The sequence below is a fragment of the Pipistrellus kuhlii genome, unplaced genomic scaffold (assembly GCF_014108245.1).
Source record: "Pipistrellus kuhlii isolate mPipKuh1 unplaced genomic scaffold, mPipKuh1.p scaffold_m20_p_7, whole genome shotgun sequence".
NCBI classification, from domain to species: Eukaryota; Metazoa; Chordata; class Mammalia; order Chiroptera; family Vespertilionidae; genus Pipistrellus; species Pipistrellus kuhlii.
In genome coordinates this window covers 3,640,647-3,661,213 of record NW_023425573.1, presented here as the reverse complement: position 1 = coordinate 3,661,213, position 20,567 = coordinate 3,640,647, and the positions used below count along the sequence as shown (strand labels likewise).

The 20,567-nt window shown below is 42.4% G+C and overlaps 1 non-coding gene across 1 annotated transcript; it reads right to left on the bottom strand.

Moving 5' to 3' along the window:
* Positions 1-7,976: 7,976 nt before the first annotated feature.
* Positions 7,977-8,104, bottom strand: LOC118710032. The gene has a single exon (XR_004985259.1). It is a non-coding gene; the product is annotated as a small nucleolar RNA SNORA28 (small nucleolar RNA).
* Positions 8,105-20,567: the final 12,463 nt, after the last annotated feature.

Here is a 20,567-nt window from a genome sequence, read left to right as displayed (position 1 = left end):
GGGCCGGGCCTAACATTATCATGCTCAGGAGCAGCCTTCAACCAACTATGGATGAGAATTGGCGGAGAAGTCATAAGGAAAGCAGGACATTTGTTCTCAAGTGCACAACAGCTAAAGAAACAGGCGCGTTTGTCCCATATTATAGCTAACTGGTTTTCACTGTGAAAAATTAGATTCTACAAATGTTAACAAGGAAGGAAAAAAAGGAGGGAGGCAGGGAGGTTGGTTGTTGATTACAACTGTCGATGTGCGTTCTTCCTTCTATTTAGTATTACTAAATACTGCTGTTGGCAGTCATTAACAGTTCGATGTGCATCGGTACTTATTCATAGCAAGGGGCCTGGGATCAGGCTGCTCCGGTTCAAATAGCAGCTTTGCTTCCTCACAGTGGTGCAACCTCGTCTCATTAGCTGAGACCCTTCCTGGGATTCACTTACTGGAGAGCCATAACACTGCTATTCAGTCTGCCATGTGCATAGGTGGGGGGTGCCGGAAAAAGGGACCTTTGGGAAACATGAGGAAACACCAGGAACTTCTAAACTCTCCTTTTACTTTGCCAGAGCCTGCCCCATAAGGAAACATTAAACAACCATTCTCTCAGGCCCAGCCCTGAGGTTTGCTCTGGAAAAAGCACCATCTTTTCCAACTGTGCAGGAAACCGAACACTGTCACTAGTAGTCAGATGTAAAAAGGGCTGGCCCACCTTAATGGCTCTGAATGGTCGGAGCTATCAACTCATTGTTTGGTTAGATAGTGGTAGTTGAAGCAACTTTAACTTGTTAATGGTATGTAAATTCTTGTTGATTTTCTCTTGTTGGAATTTCCTGCCTAAAGGATGTCTTCATCTCAGAACCTCATAAAAGAGATGGCAAAAGGCCAGATCAGTGGATAGTCCTCCCCCTAGAGGTGGACTTTCGCCTGGCCCCCCATTTTCCCAAATTAACTTTTTCCCCAGTTTCTTCATTTGTGTGCAGCCTTCTCCAGAAACCTGACTCTGAAATGGAACCCTGAGCCACGCGGGTCATGATAAGGGATCCCACACAACTGTCCACATTATCCAACACCGGGTCCACCCGTACCACCCTCTCCTCCTCAGATAATGTGCCCACCTGTGCACAGGAGCACTGCAGAAGCAGACTCCCTCCGGTTCTCCTGTCAGAGCCATTACCTTGCATTGTATTCCTTGTTTCACCCCCATTTTTCATTCCTTTCAGTAATGTTTTGGGTTACATAAATCCAGGATTTAGAAAAAGAAATTGACACAGAGCTTGAATGGAATCTCTCAAACAGGGGGGCTCATTTTGAAATTTTCTACAGATTATTAGTTCAAGAACTGGAATTCAACAATGAGATCTCTTAAAAATGTTTACGTCTTACTGAATTTTTCTTGACCATTCTTTAAATGCAAACTGCGCAGAACACTAAAACCTCAACGAGCACAGAACTCTTCTCTCCAAAAGCATGGAGACACGTTGTAAGCTCTAAAAGAACAACTCTATGAAGGCAAGGGCGCCTGTTTGGGATTTCCAGGTGGAGCTCTTCAGTGGTTTGTTTATAAGATGGCCAAATGCATACAGTAGCTTACTTCTGTGTTTACAGTCTCTGCATTATGTCACGTGTGCCATCTGTGTGCACATTAAAGACTGTGAGCTTGAGGGACTTGTCTTCTAAAAGGTAAACCCACTGGTTTAAATTGCCAGAGCAATGACATACAAAAACTCGGCAATTCTCTTTGCCACATGAGCTTTTCAATTGCTTTTTGTCTTTCTTATGGATTAAAAAAGAAAAAAGAAAAAAAAAACACCTCTTTGGAGTCAAACAAACAAAAGATGGAATAATTGTGATTGACAGAAATGCCCCCCCCCCCATATTGTTAATAAATAACTAGAAGCCTGGTGCACGACATTTGTGCACTGCACGGGGGTGGGGGTGGGGGTGGGGGTGGGGGGGGGGGGGGCGCGTTGGGCCCCTCAGCCCAGCCTGCACCCTCTAGCAGTCCAAGAGCCCTGAGAGATCCTTAGTGCTGCTGTGGAGGCATGAGAGTCCGGGTGAGTCACATCATTTGGGGCGTGGTTGGTAGCATCTCATCAGCTCATTGTATTGGCCATTACCACTTGTATTCCATTGAATATTCCAGAGAAACTGGCACTGAAAACGTAGTAGGATTGGCACGCTTCAGAAGGCAACCCATTTTTCAATGCTTTGTTTTTAAAAAACAAACAAAAAAACAAAACAAAACAAAAACAGAGAATGTGGTGATTGCTAGAAATTGTGCTTTCTGAGTACAAGTGTGAAGAATCCCAGGAGTTTGGTGTCCAGTATATATACTATGAGGACTATTGTAGTTCTATCAGCAACCCCCTGCCCCGCTGGCCCAAACTTCAAAGATCAAAAACTTGCCCTATTTATAAGTTATCTAAAGTGTGTACTGGCCGAAACTGGTTTGGTTCAGTGGATAGAGCATCGACCTGCGGACTGAGGGGTCCCAGGTTCGATTCCGGTCAAGGGCACGTACCTTGGTTGCGGGCATATCCCCAGCAGGGGTTGTGCAGGAGGCAGCTGATCGATGTCTCACTCTCATCGATGTTTCTAGCTGTCTATCCCTCTCCCTTCCTCTCTGTAAAAAAATCAATAAAATATATTTTAAAGTTTCTACTGTACTGGGCTCAACTGTGATTCCTTTCTCTACAATCTCCGTCTTCCCAGAAAGTGTTACAGGATAAATAATCCTCCTTTCATCTCATTTCCCTGGAACATGTTATGTGGTAGATGGTTAATGGCCTCAGATTCCTCCCATCCCAGCAGGCATCCGTCTTTGTAATGTGACTTGGCAGCCTCTCCCATCTGCAGGTGGAGTGTGTTTTTCTACTCAGAATACTGGCTGGCCTGGTGACTGTCTTCGATAGAATGTGCCGGAAGCGATGTGTGAGTTCAGGTGTTAAGAGGTCTTTAGGCCTCTGCCTTTGACCTCTTAGAATACTGCTCTGAAACTTTCAGGTAGGAAAGCCAGTCTCAGCTGCTGAAGAAACAGAAGTCATGTGGAGACCTGCAGTGACCCAGCGGACGGCCAGCCTGCGGACCTGCAGTGACCTTCCAGCCACTCCCCTGGCAGAATGCAGTCAAAGCAACAGAGGAATCGCATGGCCAACCCGCAGACCTGTAAGACATAATAAATCAGTTTGTTTTAATAAAGCCACTACAATGGGAGTGGTTTGTATACAGGCAAAGTAACTGGAACATCTCCTCTGAACTTCCCATTTTCTCCAGTTCATTCTGGTTTTCTGGTGTATCTAGGTGGAATAGTAACAGCTTATGCTTCTCGCATCTCCATCTCTGGAGAAAATGAGAGTATAAAAGTCTGAACCCAGATTGTTCAGTGCTTTTCAACTTTTGCTGGTTAAACCTATGCTGCTAAGTCTGCACCTTGGGCTTAGAGTTTTGACTTGTATGTGAATCATTTTGGGTCATCAGAAAGGGCCAAAGGTTAAAGATAGTGTATTGTCTTTGTCATTAAGGAACAAATCTCCCTATTTTATTTGCTTGTCATTTTATTCCAGATGAATACCCATAGGTGACTACCAAACTCGTCTGCAGTGGGAAGCAGGTTTAGGATTTTAGGACGATGAGTCCCGGTCTATTGCTTGGATCTAATGATAGCCTTGTGGTCGGATTCTCATCAACTGCCCTTTCCTGGAAAGAAGGAGCCACCCTGGCAGAATGCCTCTGCAGCTTTTTGGAAGTGATACAATCTGAAATTGGCTATAAATGCAACCATGCAAAATTAGGATCTTGATATTATTTTACATTTTTGCTCACCTTTCAGTGGTCACGATGTGTTTACAAAATGGGGATAGACCATCATGGTCAGTACTTAATGACAAATTTTGTGATTTATTTGTGTGTGTTTTTTTCTTTTCTGCCTAGAAACTGCTTCAAAACAGAACAGGCCAAGGCTTTGTAAGCATGTGCATGCCGTTTTGTTAGAGTCGACTCAGAAAAGACTGATAACGATGTGGTCTAGTGGTTTCCACATGTATTTGAGTGTCAGCAACTCTGGCTGTAATCTCATCCAACTGTCTTCTGGCCCACTCAGATTACTTAAGAAAAAATTACCTAACTTCTCTCTGTCTCATTTTCCCTATCTATAAATTGGAACAAATTGCTCTTGCTGCACAAAGAGAATTTTAAAAACTAATTGATATCTATATAAACACTCTGGAGATACAAATTATAATTATCCCAAGCACATGCACATATAGATATGCACACATTAAAAAGAAAAAAGTGTGCCTTCAATAGTTTTTTTTATTATTTTCCTTATTTTACTTTTCCCCATCACTACTTATAGCTCCTGTACCCTGTCCCACCTCCACCCCTTCTCCCTCACCCCTCCATCCCCACCTGCAGTCACCACACTGTTGTCATCAATATTTTTCCTTCATTCAAAACTTCAGGGGAAAATTAAGATGGGAGCAGGGAAAGGGATGATTTTTCTTTTCCCATTTCAAAGGCATCTATCTCACTCCCCGTTCCACAGCATGGAGAGAGATGTGCTGTGAGCTGCTGTGCTGGGCGGTGATTCAAATTCCCCAGGTTGGTGGCAGCATCTCAAGAGACATTTCTCAGAGCTTTTCAAAGCCCCGTTTTCTTTTAATTAGCTCGCTCACTGCCTCAGGCACCCAGTTCGGGGAATCAATAGGGGAGAGGGAGTACAGACTTTGTAGGTATCAGGAGCTGTGCTCTGTTGGGACTTGTCAGACCCTGGATTTGGGTTTCAGGAGGGAAGCATCACTGGTCCAAGAATATTTGGAGAGGAGATTTCAAACAGCAGCAGCCCGCCAGTTTCTGGAGACTATCAGACAATGATTCCCAGCCACAGGTTGGACCTGCTCAAGTCACCAAAGCTCCAGGGCATGCCCTCAAGGCTTACAGACATCACCAGACCCTGATTAGAAGTTAATATCTAGCTGGAGAGCAGCTAGAAGCATGGGTACTGCCGAGGTGTGAAAACACTCCTGGAGAGTCAACTCCACACACCACCTGTGGCCCCATTCTTATTATTTCTTCAGTCTTTAGAAGGCCTTCTCTGTACCCTGAACTTATTGTGACTAGCACTGGCTAAATTCTTACTTTTTGAGACATATTTTTTATTTGTGTCATTATTATTCTTTATCTAAACTAATAAAAGGGTAATATGCTAATTAGATCGGATGTCTCTCCAGATGTCTTTCCAACAAAGACACAGTGGCAGGAGCTAAGGCAGAGGCGTTAGGGGCAATCAGGCAGGCAGGGCAGAGCAGTTAGGGGTGATGAGGCCAGCAGCAGAGAGCAGTTAGGGGCCATCAGTCTGGCAAGGGAGAGCAGTTAGGGGCAATTAGGCCAGTGGGGAAACAGGGGCATCAGGCAGGCAGACAGAGTGGTTAGGTATGATCAGGCAGGCAGGCAGTTGAGAGGTTAGGAGCCAGCAGTCCTGGATTGTGAGAGGGATGTCTGACTTCTGTTTTAGGCCCTATCCCTGCAGTTCTAAACCGGCAGTCAGACATCCCCTGAATGGTCCCAAATTGGAGAGGGTGTAGGCTGGGCTGAGAGACAACCCCCACCCCCATGCACAAATTTCATGCAGAGAGCCTCTAGTTTATTATAAACATGAACGGCACAGAGCCTGACAGCTCTGCTAATTGAGACGCCATGGATTTGCTTCCAGAGTTCAAACCTCCAGTCGACAATTCCTGCTGCTTGAGTGTTGCCGTTGTTCTGGCCCAAACTGTACAAGGGCACAACATTTGGGATATGTTGTGAGCATGCATTATTTATGCTGGGAATAGAACACCAAAATCCTTTTTTAGAAAGCCAGATTAAAAGACATGGAAAAAAAGAAAAGAGACAAAGTTTTAGTAACGAGTCAGTCAGTGGCCAGTCTTCAGTGACAGTGAATCCGAGCAGGCCTGTTCTCTACGGAGGCGTCAGGCACTGTGGCCCTGCATGTTTGTCTTAAAGGACCATAGCATACAGTATTTGACAGGTTGGGCAATATTGGCAAACATTTAATTGTTTTTTTTTAAATTGCTTAAAATATTTTGATATATAGTTTATATATATAAATATTTTTATATATAAAATATTTTGATATATAATAGTTTGTAATACCTCTAAATTTCATGCAATGGTTTTAATTTTTAATCTAAAAAGTACACTGGATAGACACTTGAATATCCAAAATGTGTGGAAACAGAGAAAGTAGTATATTAGTTTTGTTCCCCTGTTTGTATGTTTTTTTTACTTTCAGATTAACACCTGAACCCATTGCTTTGAGTTTCAAAATACTTCAGCTGAAAATGTGTCCAGTGGTTGAAGAAAAACACACTAAACCGATTATTTGAAAACTAGAGGCACGAAATCCGTGCACTGAGGGGGTCCCTCAGCCAGGTCTGTGCCCGTTAGCAGTCCGGGAGCCCTGGGGGATGTCTGATTGATGGCTTAGCACTGCCATGGAGGTGGGGGAAGCTCCAGCCACCGCCACTGCACTTGCCAGCTGTCAGCACGGCTTGTGGCTGAGCAGTGCTCCCCCTGTGAGAGTGCACTGACCACCAGGGAGAAGCTCCTGAACTGAGTGTCTGGCCCCTAGTGGTCAGTGCACGTCATAGTGACTGGTCATTCTGCCGTTTGGACAATTTGCATATTACCCTTTTATTATATGGGATCTGCCAACACACATTTAATGATGATTGCAAACATTTGTGGATGCCCTGCTCAATGATGAAAGATCCAACAATGCTCATGATAAAAATCAAAAGAAAGGGCTTACCTAGAGCTAACTAATTATTTTAACAAAAGTGGAGAAGAGGGAGAGTATGTAGAGAGAAACGAAGGTATGGTTGTAGAAAAGTAAGATGGTAATCAAGAAAGTTAAAAATTACTGTATGGAGCTTGAGAAATAAATATGAGGACAGGATATATAGGGCTATATTGGGTCAAGGGCATTTTCTATGCCTCCAGGGGCTGAGATAAATCATCCCTCAAGGCTGACCATTTCCCTTTGCTTTAAGTTCTGGCTTTTGGAGAAATCTTCAGGACTGCTAATTCCTGCTTTCCAGATATCTCCAGCATGGGAAAGGGTCAGCTTTGGTTCCATTTTAAGCCTAAAACACAAAATAATCTCTCAGTCCTATTCTACTTTCAACTTTCCTTTTCAGATCTTAAAGCAGGGGGCCACGAATTGTGGTGCAGAGATCAAAATAATAAACACATCAATTCTTCTACCCTCCATCTTCACCTCAACCACAGACTGGGGCATGTCTTAAGCTTTGGGGAAGGGAGAGAATAAGAGGGCTGTGCCCAGGTTTAGGTTTAGGGCAAGTTAACTCCACCATCAACCTCTTCTCTGACCATTCCTGCTCACCCAGCGGATCCTGCTGAGCCCTAAACAGCCTTTTGATAGGTGGAGCATAAAAACCCAAGTCAGGTCTGACCTGAGGTCTCTGTAATGGTAGAGAGATACCAGCCAAAGGCCTCACTTGTCTAACTGAAAGGTGTCTTACCATCCACTTCCTAATAGCAAACCTGAAGGATTCATTAACCATGATTAGAAATCCTCTGACCCTTTACTTTTGAACTATGATTACTTTTCTTTACATTTATCCAACAAATCTCTCCACTTTTCTTACTCCTCCCCATCCCAAAAGATAATCAAAGCAATGAGGTGTACCCATTCAGATGATAAGCGCTTGTTAAAATCGCTTTATCCTATAATATGCAGATATGAATCAAGCAGACACATCAATGTAAGTGACAAACTAATCACAATTCATTATGACGAATATTAGATATCATTTTATTGTGGGATTAGTTTATAGCATCACTCTGCAGTATCCTCTTGAGTACAAAAAAAAAAAGAGAGTTTCTGAATCTGCAAAATTGAGGATTGGATTCTATAATGTGATACGCTCACATACGGTCATACACTTATTTCTTTAAATTCTGTCTAAATCTATATGATGGCTTGTCTCACAGAGGAGAGAGCACGAGAATAGGTTAGACTGCGTGTGGCCATAGCAAGCTCCAATTGTGTCGGACCACTTTGATCACCTGCCACCGAGTGCGGCTCGCAAAGGCATTTTCCCATTTTAAAAAATCTTGCTGTCTCAAATTCTGGTTTTGCTTGTCCAGATTTTGTCTTTACAATGTCCTATATCTATGAGCACATGCAGAATTAGATTTGAACCAAACCCTAAAAAGGAGAGAAGCACCACTCAAATTCCATTGTTTTAAGGTCTTTTAAGAACTTAAAATTTGTCAGTAATCAATACAGTTAGAGGGAGACCTTGATGTATAATAACATCTAGGACTAGTAGTTTGTATCTTTTTTTTCTGACCACATTTCTTCCTTATTTACTTCATTCCCCTTTTAATTGGTGGGTAAACTGGACAGCCTTTAGAAAGGTCCTAATAGCAGCGTCAAGGGCCAAGGACTGAGCAAGCTTGTCTACATCCCCTCTGTGTCTCAACAAGGGCTGTGCCAAACGTCTAACTTTAGGGTTTGGCTAAACGCCAAACACCTGGAAATGGCACTCAGCCAGACAGGCACACAAAGCTGAGCGGTGGGTGAGCAAACACATCTGTCTCCTCATTTTTCCCTGCTCAGCTATTAGGTAAATAAGGTGGCTATTAGGTAAATAAGGTGGCTATTAAATGATGACTTGTGAGAAGCCTACAATTTGAGAGTTCGTATTTCATCTTACCCGCATTTATCAGGCTCCTCAGTAAGCAACATTCTGACAGGCTTTGATAGGAACACCAGTTTGGCTTCTACTAAATACTATCTTTGAGGATAGAGTTCAACCTGTTTTCCTCTGAGACCAGAATGTACACATGAATGTGTCTGGTGTCCAAATTTTTTGGCATGGAAAATTCAAAACTGATACTTTTTCTTTTTGTTGTTGTTGTCTCTTAAAATATTTTTATTAAAGCTATATATATGTTATGTTTTAAATATATATATATATTTTAATATATTTTGTTGTTGATAGTATTACAGATATCGCCCATTTCTTCTTCCTCCCCCCACCTCCTCCCAGCCCCTCAGTATCCCCCTTTCTAGTTGTCACAACCCTGCTGCCCATGTCCATGGGCTGAAGTGATAGGCCCTCAATTGCTGGTTTCGACAGGAGCACGTTTCGAGGCCCCTCCACACATGTCTGTGTCCGAGCACTCAGGACTCCTGACTCCATTTCTTCACCCACAGAAACCACATTTCCTTTCATTCCTCACTTCACCAATCCGCAAACCCCCTAACCACCCCTGAAATATGGAGATATTTCCCGACATCTCCACAAATATAACAGAAAGCTTTCGTGGTCTCATGCAACCCCACTTATAACCATATGCACGCCTCGTGTGACCAACGAAATCACTCATCTCCCTAGTATGTCCAATTCAGGAGTGTTTGCAATAGACCATGGTACACGGGACTTGAAGGCTTAAATTCTGATGCTATGGATGTCAGGGGAAGCGGGCACATGTACAAAATCAGTGAAAGCAATGCCAGAATTGAATGCTTTGTCTTTTCAAATAGACATCTTGTTCACTTTTTTTTTTTTTAAGATAAATTTTTGCTTGTTTTCTGGAAGAAAATTGTTATTTTCCTTTCGTCTCAGAAGAGCTCGACGTAAATATGTTTTAAAACAAAATACCATAACATAATTGTGAGCTCATAAATCGTATATATTCCTAATGAACCCAACATAAGTGCATGAAGTAGCAATAAGTAGTTTTATCCTTGGTTATTATTAATGAAAACCTTTAAAATGCTTTGGCATACAAGATCAGTACCGCCTGTGCATCTCCTTGTGTTCCCTAGGTCATCCATCCCATGTCAGGCAGCCAAATGACCACCTAGCCTGCGAGGACTCTGGTCAGCACCCCGTAGGTGCCACCGGACAGCCCTCTGCCCCAGAAACCCACGTCTTACTTCCCACTCTGTTGATACTTCAAGCTGAGGTCGGGAAGGGCACCTGCTCTCCACTCACACACGTGTGACCCACCGTGTGGGGGAGCTAACACCCTGTGCTAGCTTCCTGTGGCAGCCATAACACATGACCATAGTCTGAGTAGCTTAAACAATATTCATGGATATCCACAGCTCTAGATGCCAGAGGTGTCAAGCTCTAGGTGACCTCGGGTTTGGTTTCTTCTGAGGCCCCTCTGCTTGGCCTGCAAGTAGTTTTTTCTTGCTGTGGCCTCACATGGTCTTTCCTCTGTGTGCACGCACCCCTGGTGTCCTTCTGTCTGTCTGGATTTCCTCCTCGTATAAGGGCACAGTCAGGTTGAATTAGGGCTCACCCCCAAGTGAGCCTCGTCTTAACTGAATCACATTCTAAAGCCCTATCTCCAAACACAGTGTGATGTTCAGCAATATTGGGATTAGTCCTTCAACATGTTGATTTGGGGAGAGCCCAGGAGTGACCAATGGGGGAAGGAGAGTGATGAATACATTCTTATTTCTTTCTTCCCCTACCAGTGTTTCCCAAACTTTTGACATATGTTTACCCCTTCTATAATTTTCGTAACGCTGAGTACCCCTCGTACTCATGAGAATGTAGAATTAGGCGCAGCTAAGCACGGTGCAGTGCATATCCCCATCAAACTCTTCCCGTACCCCTGGGGGTACGCGTACCACACTTTGGGAAACACTGCTAGACCGATAGTCCTGAATCACATTTAATGGTAAGGCTATATTTTGTGATATGAAAGGTAGGCACTTATACCAATGGACTGCTGGCATGTTGTGTTGACTTTCTCTCTTTCTTAGTCTGGATTCCATGTCCCTCACTCCTTCTATTTCCAGGATCACATAAGCCAACAAAAGACTTGCTTCCTTGAGAACCCAGGATGAAACATTTAACCTCTCTCTTGTCATCTCTACAACAACCATGCCTGATACGTCTTTTTATTTTTACTTCACAGAAAAAGAACCAGAGAAGATAAATGACTTGCCCAGAGTCACACAGCTAGCAAGCTAGAAAGTCAGACCTCTACTTTCAATCTTCCGACACCCAATCCTGCATTATTTCTCAAGTACTATAACATGTTCTAGCAATTCTATATGCATAATCTGATAAAATTTAATTTCCATTTCCCGTACCCGTTTTTAAAATAATTTAAATAGACTACAGATAAGACACCCCAAGTATATAATTTATCTCCCTATTGTTTAAATTCTGTTCCTTTCCTCTCTCCCCAAGTCTAAGAGTTTGGTATTCCTTTTTCCCCCCCAAAGATCACCTATATCTAAAATTATTATTTCTTTAATAGAACTTATATAAATTACAATGTCTTTATTGGCACTATCCCAAACTATGACTTTCCAAGCAAACTGCATGGCACAGTCTAATTACGAGGCTCATATCTTAATGAAAGCTTAACAGTTTATTCGTTCATTAAACATAAGAGTAATGTAATGTCCGACTATGCAATCATTATTGTTTCCTGAAAATATGATGAGATGAGGTACAATAAATGCAAACTGAAATATTGCCTGTAGAAGGTTATTTATTATTTCTTCCAGCTAAAAACATTCATAACAGAAATTTATTGGTCCATACTCCCTTCATTATAAATATTTTATGTTCTGCCTCAGGGATCTATGTCTTAGCCTTTAAATGTCTCAATCTTGTGTTAGTAACAGGAAGAACAAGTTCACCGGGTGAAATTTTTGCCCTTTACCTCAGCATGTTATAATAATAATAGGCTATAAATATGTTATAATTATGCCTTTGATCACTGCTGTAGTTTTCTATTCAGAATGAATTAAATTCGAAATTAAAGCTGAGCTGGTAGACAAAAACGACGGTACTGACCTTAAGCTAAAATTTGCTGAAATCCATATAAATATAGGGAAAATACTTAAGAGTGGCAAGGATAATACTATATACCATTTTTCCTCTTCTACATTAATGTGAAGTAGCATCTATACCTATCACTATCTTTGCATTGCTTTGCATCTAAGTAAAGCTTTATATTCTTACTGCTTTTTAAAAATATACATATTTCCTTGATGTCAGAGAGGAAGAGAGAGAGAGAGAGAGGTAGGAACATCAGGGATGAGAGAGAAGTCTTGACTAGCTGCCTCTTGCATTGCTCTATAAGAGACGGAACGCGCACGTGGGCGTGTGCCCTGACCTGGAATCAAACCATGACCTCCTGGTTCATAGGTTGACGTTCAACCACTGATCCATGCTGACTGGGCTATTTTCTTACTACTTTTACATCCTAATCACTACAACAATCTTTGAAGCAAATGAGAAACTGAGGCTCAGATAGCCACAGATGTATAATTTTTGTTTTAATTTGAAAAGCTTTCATCATGAGACACTGTAAAATCACACAACAATAAAAAAATAGCAGGTCATCTAATTAAGTCTGGGATTGGTAAATGCCACTGCAAGATAGCATTCCTCCATTTGAAAGTGAAGAGAGTCAATTACTATTTTATGATATGAGCATATCCATTATTTAAAACAAAAAAACTAAATGCGGACTTTTTGTGAAACACCGGAGGGAGTAAATAATTTTTTTTTTTTTAAATATCAACTCAAAAATAAATTAAATATTTACTTAGGAGAAAAAAAGGTAGACTTGGTTTTTATGCCAGGAAATACTGAGTCAATTCCAGGAGATACTGAGATGACTCCAGGAGTTCACATAAATGTAATTCTAGCTGTGCAATTGCAAATGAAGCCACAGAGGAAGAAAAGGACCAGATAGTATACAGAAATCAATGTGGTTACAGAGATCGGCTTTTTAAAGGACATACACATATATAATATAAACCCAAACATGTGTGGCCCTTCTCATGGTTGGTCTGAGCATAAAGCTGTATGCAACACAGCCACCTCCAAGAAAGCAAGGCAAAGTGATTCAGGGCTTCACAGAAGTCTCTTTTTAAAAAAAATATATATATTATTGATTTTTTTATAAAGAGGGAGAGAGATAGAGAGCTAGAAACATCGATGAGAGAGAAACATCGACCAGCTGCCTCTTGCACACCCCCCACCGGGGATATGCCCGCAACCAAGGTACAGGCCCTTGACCGGAATCGAACCCGGGACCCTTCAGTCCGCAGACCGACGCTCTACCACTGAGCCAAACTGGTTTCGGCTATAGAAGTCTCTTAAGGGACAATATATGAAAATGTCACATATCTTCTCTTTAATGCTTATCTACATTCATGTCAGTTATTACCATAACACCTACCATCTTTCTGGATCCTTCTCTAAAACTCTTCCCTAAAATTCACTTTTTAATCCAAACAGGAATGCCTATAACCACTCTTTTTCTGAGTCTTTTTCTGTTGAAAATCAGCCTGGTCTTTCTCTGTTCAAAGGACCCAAATCAAAATGTTAAAAGCCCAAACCTTAAAGGTGTGAGAATAATAAAGAATTCTTACTGCATAGAGCTAGAGGCAAGTGGGGGCTGGCCATATCTCTGAATTTGCATGTCAATATATGTGTCCTCTCAACATGTTCAAAGGAAGAAATAAAAGAAACACAAGCGAGAATTCCTATCAGAGAGTGACACAGAATTGAAAGGTGGTTTCAGGAAGTCTGTGGCACCAAATAAACTGCAGTTTACCAAAAAATACATTTAAAAAATTAAAAGTCTTTTAAGCCTTGATCAGAGCAAGTAGAAGGCAAGGAAGGGGATGTTCCCTGTTTGAGGCCATTTAATACTTTCACTGATGACTAAAGAGAAAGCAAACCTTTCTGTGGCTTGAAAAAGACAAAACGTAAGAGGGAATTAATTGGAACACTAGCTGGGGAAGAAGAAGTAAGCTTCAGACCTTGACTCATCTTTGCTTTTTAAAAAAATATTTTTATTGATTTCAGAGAGGGAGAGAGAGAGGGAATATATCATTGATTGGCTGCCTTTGCACGCCCCGTATTAGGAATCAAGCCCACAACCCAGGCATGTGCCCTGACCTGGAATTTAACCATGACCTCCTGGTTCATAGATCAATGCTCAACAACTGAGCCACATCTCCTGGGCTTGAATCATCTTTAAAGGTCTATAAGGAACTTGCAAATAAGATCATTAAACCAAATATCATCAGTGACCTCTGAAGGGCTATGGAGAAGAATAAAGGAAATAAAACTGGAGAAAGACAAATACCAACCAACTTAAAGTAGAGACAAGGAAAAGTCCCATTTATTTCAGTTAAGATTACAGAATCCTATCTAATAAAAGAGAAACATGGAAATTGACTGTACGTCCTCTACTCCCCCAAGCCACGCTCACCAGCCAATCAGGAGCGAGTATTTAAATTAACCCAACCAAGATGGCAGTAGCCATGAAACTGGAACAAGCAGGAGGCTTAGGTTACCCCTGGTGATTGAGGAAACCAAGCTTCCCGCCTGCCCTGGCCTGACCTGGCCTCTGCTTAAGGCTATAAAGTTTCAATTATAAAAGATAAATAAATCCCATATACCTGCTTCCAGCCTATGCTTGGGAAGCCTGGGGGTGTGGCCAGCCTGTAAACCACCACAGGCCCCTCACCCAGGCTGCCCCACGCCCCAAGGGAATCCCCACCCTGATCCAGGACATTCTTCAGGGCAAACCAGCCGGCCCCCACCCGTGCACCAGGCCTCTATCCTATCGGGTCTAGTAATAATTAATGTCGTTTTTAAACATTCGTTTAAAATCTTGCTTGGCGTTGACTTGTATTGACATAACCTTCAAACACGTGGTATCTACAGAACGTGTGAAGTGCAATTAACAAGTTTTGCTTGAAAAAGTTTGTGTTTGGTTTGGTTTTTGTTGCAAAACTAGGGCTAAGAAGATGGCGGATGAAGAGCATATTGGGCACTGCATGCTTTACGAGTTCCAATTAGGAAGAAAAGCAAGTGAGGCTGCAAAAAACATCTGTAGTGCTCTTGGTCAAGATGCAGTTAGCGCCAGAAAATGCCAGCGTTGGTTTGAGAAATTTCGCAAGGGAAATTTTTCGTTAGATGACAAGAGTGGTCGAGGCCGTGTGTCCAATTTTGATCAAGAAGCTCTTCAAGCTCTTTTGGTGCAAAATCCTCAAATTACCCAACAAGAGCTTGCAACAACTTTAAATTGTTCACAAAAAACAATTTCCAATCAATTGTGTGCACTTGGCAAAGTCCAAAAGTTTGGAAAATGGGTTCCTCATGAGTTGACCGACAACAACCGTAATCAAAGAGTCACAATTTGCAGTTCGCTCCTCTCTCATCAAAACCGTTTGCTGTTTTTAGAGCAAATTGTTACCGGAGATGAAGAATGGGTGCTGTATGTTAATTTGAAAAGGCGGCCTCAATGGTTGGACAAAAATGAAGCTCCGCAGCCCACGCCAAAACCTGACTTGCATGCGAAAAAAGTGATGTTGTGTGTTTGGTGGAATTTTAAAGGAATTCTTCATTATGAACTTTTACCATCTAACCAAACCATTACAAGTGCAGTGTATAGTGCCCAATTGGAAAGGTTAGCCCAAGCTTTAAGAGAAAAAGAACCCGCGCTGATTAATCGGAAGGGCGTAATTCTTCACCACGATAACGCACAACCGCATACTGCAAGAATCACTGCTGAAAAACTGCGCCAGTTGGAATGGGAAGTTCTCCCCCAACCTGCATATTCTCCTGATATTGCCCCTTCCGATTACCATTTGTTTCGTTCTTTGCAAAACTTTCTTCTTGGAAAAAAATTTAATAATGAAGAATGCCTCAAAAATGCATTGACCGAATTTTTTGCATCAAAATCACAAGAATTTTACAACAGAGGGATTAAAATGCTTCCTGAGCATTGGGCACAAGTAGTAGAAAACAACGGCAACTATATTGTTGATTAAATTTTGTTGTATTGTTTAAATAAATTCGATTTTAAAAAGTATTAGAAAACGACATTAATTATTACTAGACCTAATATCTAATAAAAGAATAATATGCAGATTGACCATCACTCCAACACACAAGATGGCTGCTCCCATGTGGACATAAGATGGCTGCCACCAGATGGCCAGCAGGGGAGGGCGTTGGGAGGAAGCAGGCCTACAGGGGAGAGTAGTTGGGGGGGAGGGGACAGACCAGCAGGGGAGAGCAGTTAGGAACGATGAGGCTGACAGGGAAGGACAGTTAGGGGTGACCAGGCCTGCAGAAGAGGACAGGTGGAGCGACCAGGCCAGCAGATGAGGGAAATGGGGGCAATTGGGCCGGCAGGGGAGCAGTTAGACATCAATCAGGCTGGCAGGGGAGTGGTTAGGGGTGATCAGGCTGACAGGCATAAGCAGTTAGGGCCAATCAGGAAAGCAGGCAGGAGAGCAGTTGGGAGCCAGCAGGCCTGGTAGGATCGGGCCTAAACGCGCCATCTGACATACCTCAAGGGGTCCCAGATTGGAGAGGGTACAGGCTGGGCTGAGGGACCTCCACACCCCCCTCCACCCCTAGTCTTTTATATAAAGAAATAGGTTTGGAAACCCTTAAAAAGGCCTCTAGTCTTTTATATAAAGAAATAGGTTTGGAAACCCTTAAAAAGCTATTATCCCTAGGAGCCAACGAAAGCTCACAGAAAGAAATCAGACTGTTCTCATTTCTTTCAGTATTAGTTGGGGTTCTGGCATTGAAAAGATGGCACACAGAGCCAGAAGGCCACTGACGAGTGTGTAGAAGGGACTCCTCACAAGAGCATGGGAGCAGGCTTAAAGGAAACCCACAGGGATAGCGAGCAACAGCACACATTCAGACCTAACAGCACCCAACAAAGGACTAAGGGGCAAAGAGAAAATGAAAATGCAAAGCCCACTATTCCAAAGTTATCACACATTTCAAGACAGGGACAGCCGAGTGTTAAATCAAACCTAGAGCCGGATAGGACTACACAACCTGCAAGCCCATGGCAGCCATCCTGGACCTTCAGGTTTCATGGACAAGTACCTGGAGGGAGCTGTATGTCTTCAGCTGAAGAAGAGTCCATGGGAGAGACATGGAGGCCTTTGGTAAAAGAATAGAGACACGTATGACTAAGCTATTGATTATCCGTGGCTGTGAGGAGAAGGATCTGGGGAAATACAGATTATTTCTGGGGAAATAATCTCATTCTTCTCCTGCACTTGACCAAATCCTGACCACGAGGGACCATGGAATCCAGTTCATACAGAGCATGGAGGACAGCACCCAGGGGCACACAGGAGGGGGGAGAGCGAATGCAGAGAGGCAGGCGATAATCCTGCATACCACTGGGAAGTGCTCTGCTCTTCCATCTGGGACACACGGTAAGGCTGATCTATAAGGGCTTCAGGGAAGTGTTTGAAACAATGTCTCAGGAATTCCTTTTGGACAATATGGAGAAAAATGGCCTAGAAGCAAAAAATAACTACATGGGTCAATAACAGGTTAAACGACTCCATCCAAAGTCTGAGAATTGGATTGCAGTGCACCTGCAGGTGTCTGTGTATCCCAGTCCCTTCCCTCAGTCCTATCCAGTTCAGCATTTTGACTACTAATGCCTTGTAGATCTGCAGGGACACTGTCAATGCATGGTTTACAGATTGCTGAGTGGGATAGTGACTAACCAGGATGAAAGAATTAGAATCCAAAAAAAAAAAAAGTCTTGACAGGCTGTTGCAATGGGATAGAAAGATCTTGGCCAGTGGAGCAATCAAATAAGTCTAATAGCAGTAAATCCTGGGATTTGCTCTCAAGTTCAAAAAGCCAGTGGCACAGGTTCGGGGCGGGAAACACAATACGATGACTCAGGCAGTTGAATGGAAGGTAAGCCAATGTGAATCATGAGTGTGGTGGATCCTCCAGAAAAGCAGATTAGGGTTTAGGCAGCGCTTAGCCGAACAAAGGAGGTGATAATCCAAACCCGGGATTGTGAGGATCAAACCACACCCAGAACTGGGTTTATTTTGAATGTCATAGATGACTCGGGATGGACTCTGAGAAGAGTAACTACGATAGGAAAAGAAACTTAAAAGTAGGAATTTACCAGTGACAGAAGGTAATCTGGTCTTAACACTGATGAAAACGACCATTTGAATTTGATAGTTTTGAGATCACTGCTCATTCAGCAAACAAGAGAGCAAAGGACACAGATGGGATCAAAGTTATATGTGACGGGGACAGGGGCAATTCTTACCTACTTAGTGCCTTCCCCAGAATTTGCAGTTAAGAATCAACCAGACAGGACTCTAGAAGCAAAAGTTCACTGCCTTTTACAATAGAAGGAAGTTATTTTCCCACAGGAATGCATTATGATCACATAGAGAAATGCTTGCTAGGCCTATTTGAAGACAGAGCCATGGACTGGCACAGAACATAAATTACTCCTTTTCTTTTAAAAAAAAATATATATTTTTTATTGATTTTTTTACAGAGAGGAAGGGAGAGGAATAGGAGTTAGAAACAATGATGGGAGATAAACATGGATCAGTTGCCTCCTGCACACCTCCTACCTGGGATGTGCCCGCAACCAAGGTACATGCCCTTGACCAGAATCGAACCTGGGACCTTTCAGTCCTCAGGCTGATGCTCTATCCACTGAGCCAAACTGGTTAGGGCCATACTTATTTCTTAGTGGTAATAATTGAAGAGATTGTGAGCCCATCATAAGAGACTATTATTCAGGAGAGTAATAATATCCAAAATGTATCCAAATATACTAAAGACTGCCATATGGAGAAATTATGATCATTGTCTCTTACTTGCTCAGGAATTAAAACAGGATCATTTACAAGAACGTCTGCCAGCTGTTTTTAATGGTCCGATTTTCTGGGGACAAAACGGACTAGTCGCCTTGGCGAGCAGAGGGTCCCATAACTCAGCAGGAATGACACAGTGACCCAGCCGAGAGGACTCCTCAGCAGACATGTGATTCAGGCAATTCCGGCATTAGCTGGCTACTGAAAAGTCGTTTTTCTAAGATCCCTTCCAATGATGACCTTCCATCATTCATGGTTTCTTCAATTCAGTACGTACTTCTCGAGTACCAGCCACATACCCAACATGGTTCTAAGAACTGAGGACACAGCAACAAAGAGAAACAAGCCATTTCCTCCTGGAGCTTAAATCCTGATGAGATAGGTAAATAATAAACGAGCAAACGTATAACACGCCAGGCAGCAGTGGTAAGTGCTGTGAAGCAAAAACAGGGACAGGAGCTTAGGGGATGCAGGAGGGGAAAAGAGATGGGGATATGAGGCTAAGAAAGGCCTCTCGGCCAATGTGCTCATCTCCTGATCATACTAACCTTCTCTAAACCTTCAATCCTGGACTCTTTTTAATGACTTTTTTCTTCTTTATGTTAATGACCCTTCATCTGGTTTACTCTTTTTTTTTTCTTTCTTATTGATTATGGTATCACATAATTGTCCTCATCCCCCCATTCCCATCCCAACCCCCCCTCCCAACATATGCCCCCACCCCCCTGTTGTCCATGGCCACTGGCCAGGCGCCCATATGCATGCACACAAGTCCTTTGGTTGATCTCTCCCTCTTACCTCCACCCTCCCCTACCTTCCCTCTGAGGTTTGAGAGTCTGATCGCTGCTTCTCTTTCTCTGGGTCTGTTTATGTTGTTCATTATTTCCTCTAGACGTGTGAGATCATGTGATCCAAGAAATACCCTTGTAAGAACCGAAACTGAGACAAGCCATAATGGTTATGCTGAGAGGCAAATGAGTCAGTCTGTACTTAGTTCCTTTCTGGGCCAACAATTCTTTTGAGTCCCAATTTCAATGTCAAACAGTTCCTTATTGTACATGTCACCCATGCTATTTCAGATCTGGTAGGTGGACAAATGGTGGTGACGCAGGTCCGACCGTCTCTGGTTTGGTCCTGGGCATCCTTCAGCAACACGCAGCTGCTGTCTGCTGCTATGGCAAGGCGTCATGAGTGTCTTCCATCTCTGAACTGTTTCTCTTCTGTCTTCATGGCTGGGTTTACTCTTTAACTCCTAAACCGAGAATAACCTTACATTTTAAAACCAGAAGAACCTAGTAGTGAATCTTCCATAGTGGAATTTAAAAACAGAATGCCTCTAATCCTTGTAATTTCACTTAGAGCCATGATGTGGATATATTCATTCATTGTATATATAGTATGATTCTCTTTCCCCCTGCCAACTAATACTTCATCATATTTGGGCTCAAACTTGTCTTTCTAATCACAGATTACTTCTTTCAGAAGGGAACACCAACACTTATTTACCTAAGTCTCTTGCCCATTTCAAAAAAGATTTTTTATCTCCCTTTTATCTACGCCATTATCTTTATTTAATGAATAAATAAAAATTATTGATATTTATTGGAAATTTTTATTTATGACAGAGGACAAAACAATTGTATTACAGACCCAAATTAAACTCACACAAACCATTATCCAACCTTCCTTTCTTCCTTCCTTCTTTCCTTCCTTCCTTCCTTCCTTCCTTCCTTCCTTCCTTTCCTTAACTATTATTTTTTATCCTCACCCAAATATATGATCTCACTGACTTGAGAGAGAGAGAGAAACATCAATGTAAGAGAGAAATATTGATCAGTTGGCTTCCTTATGTGCCTCA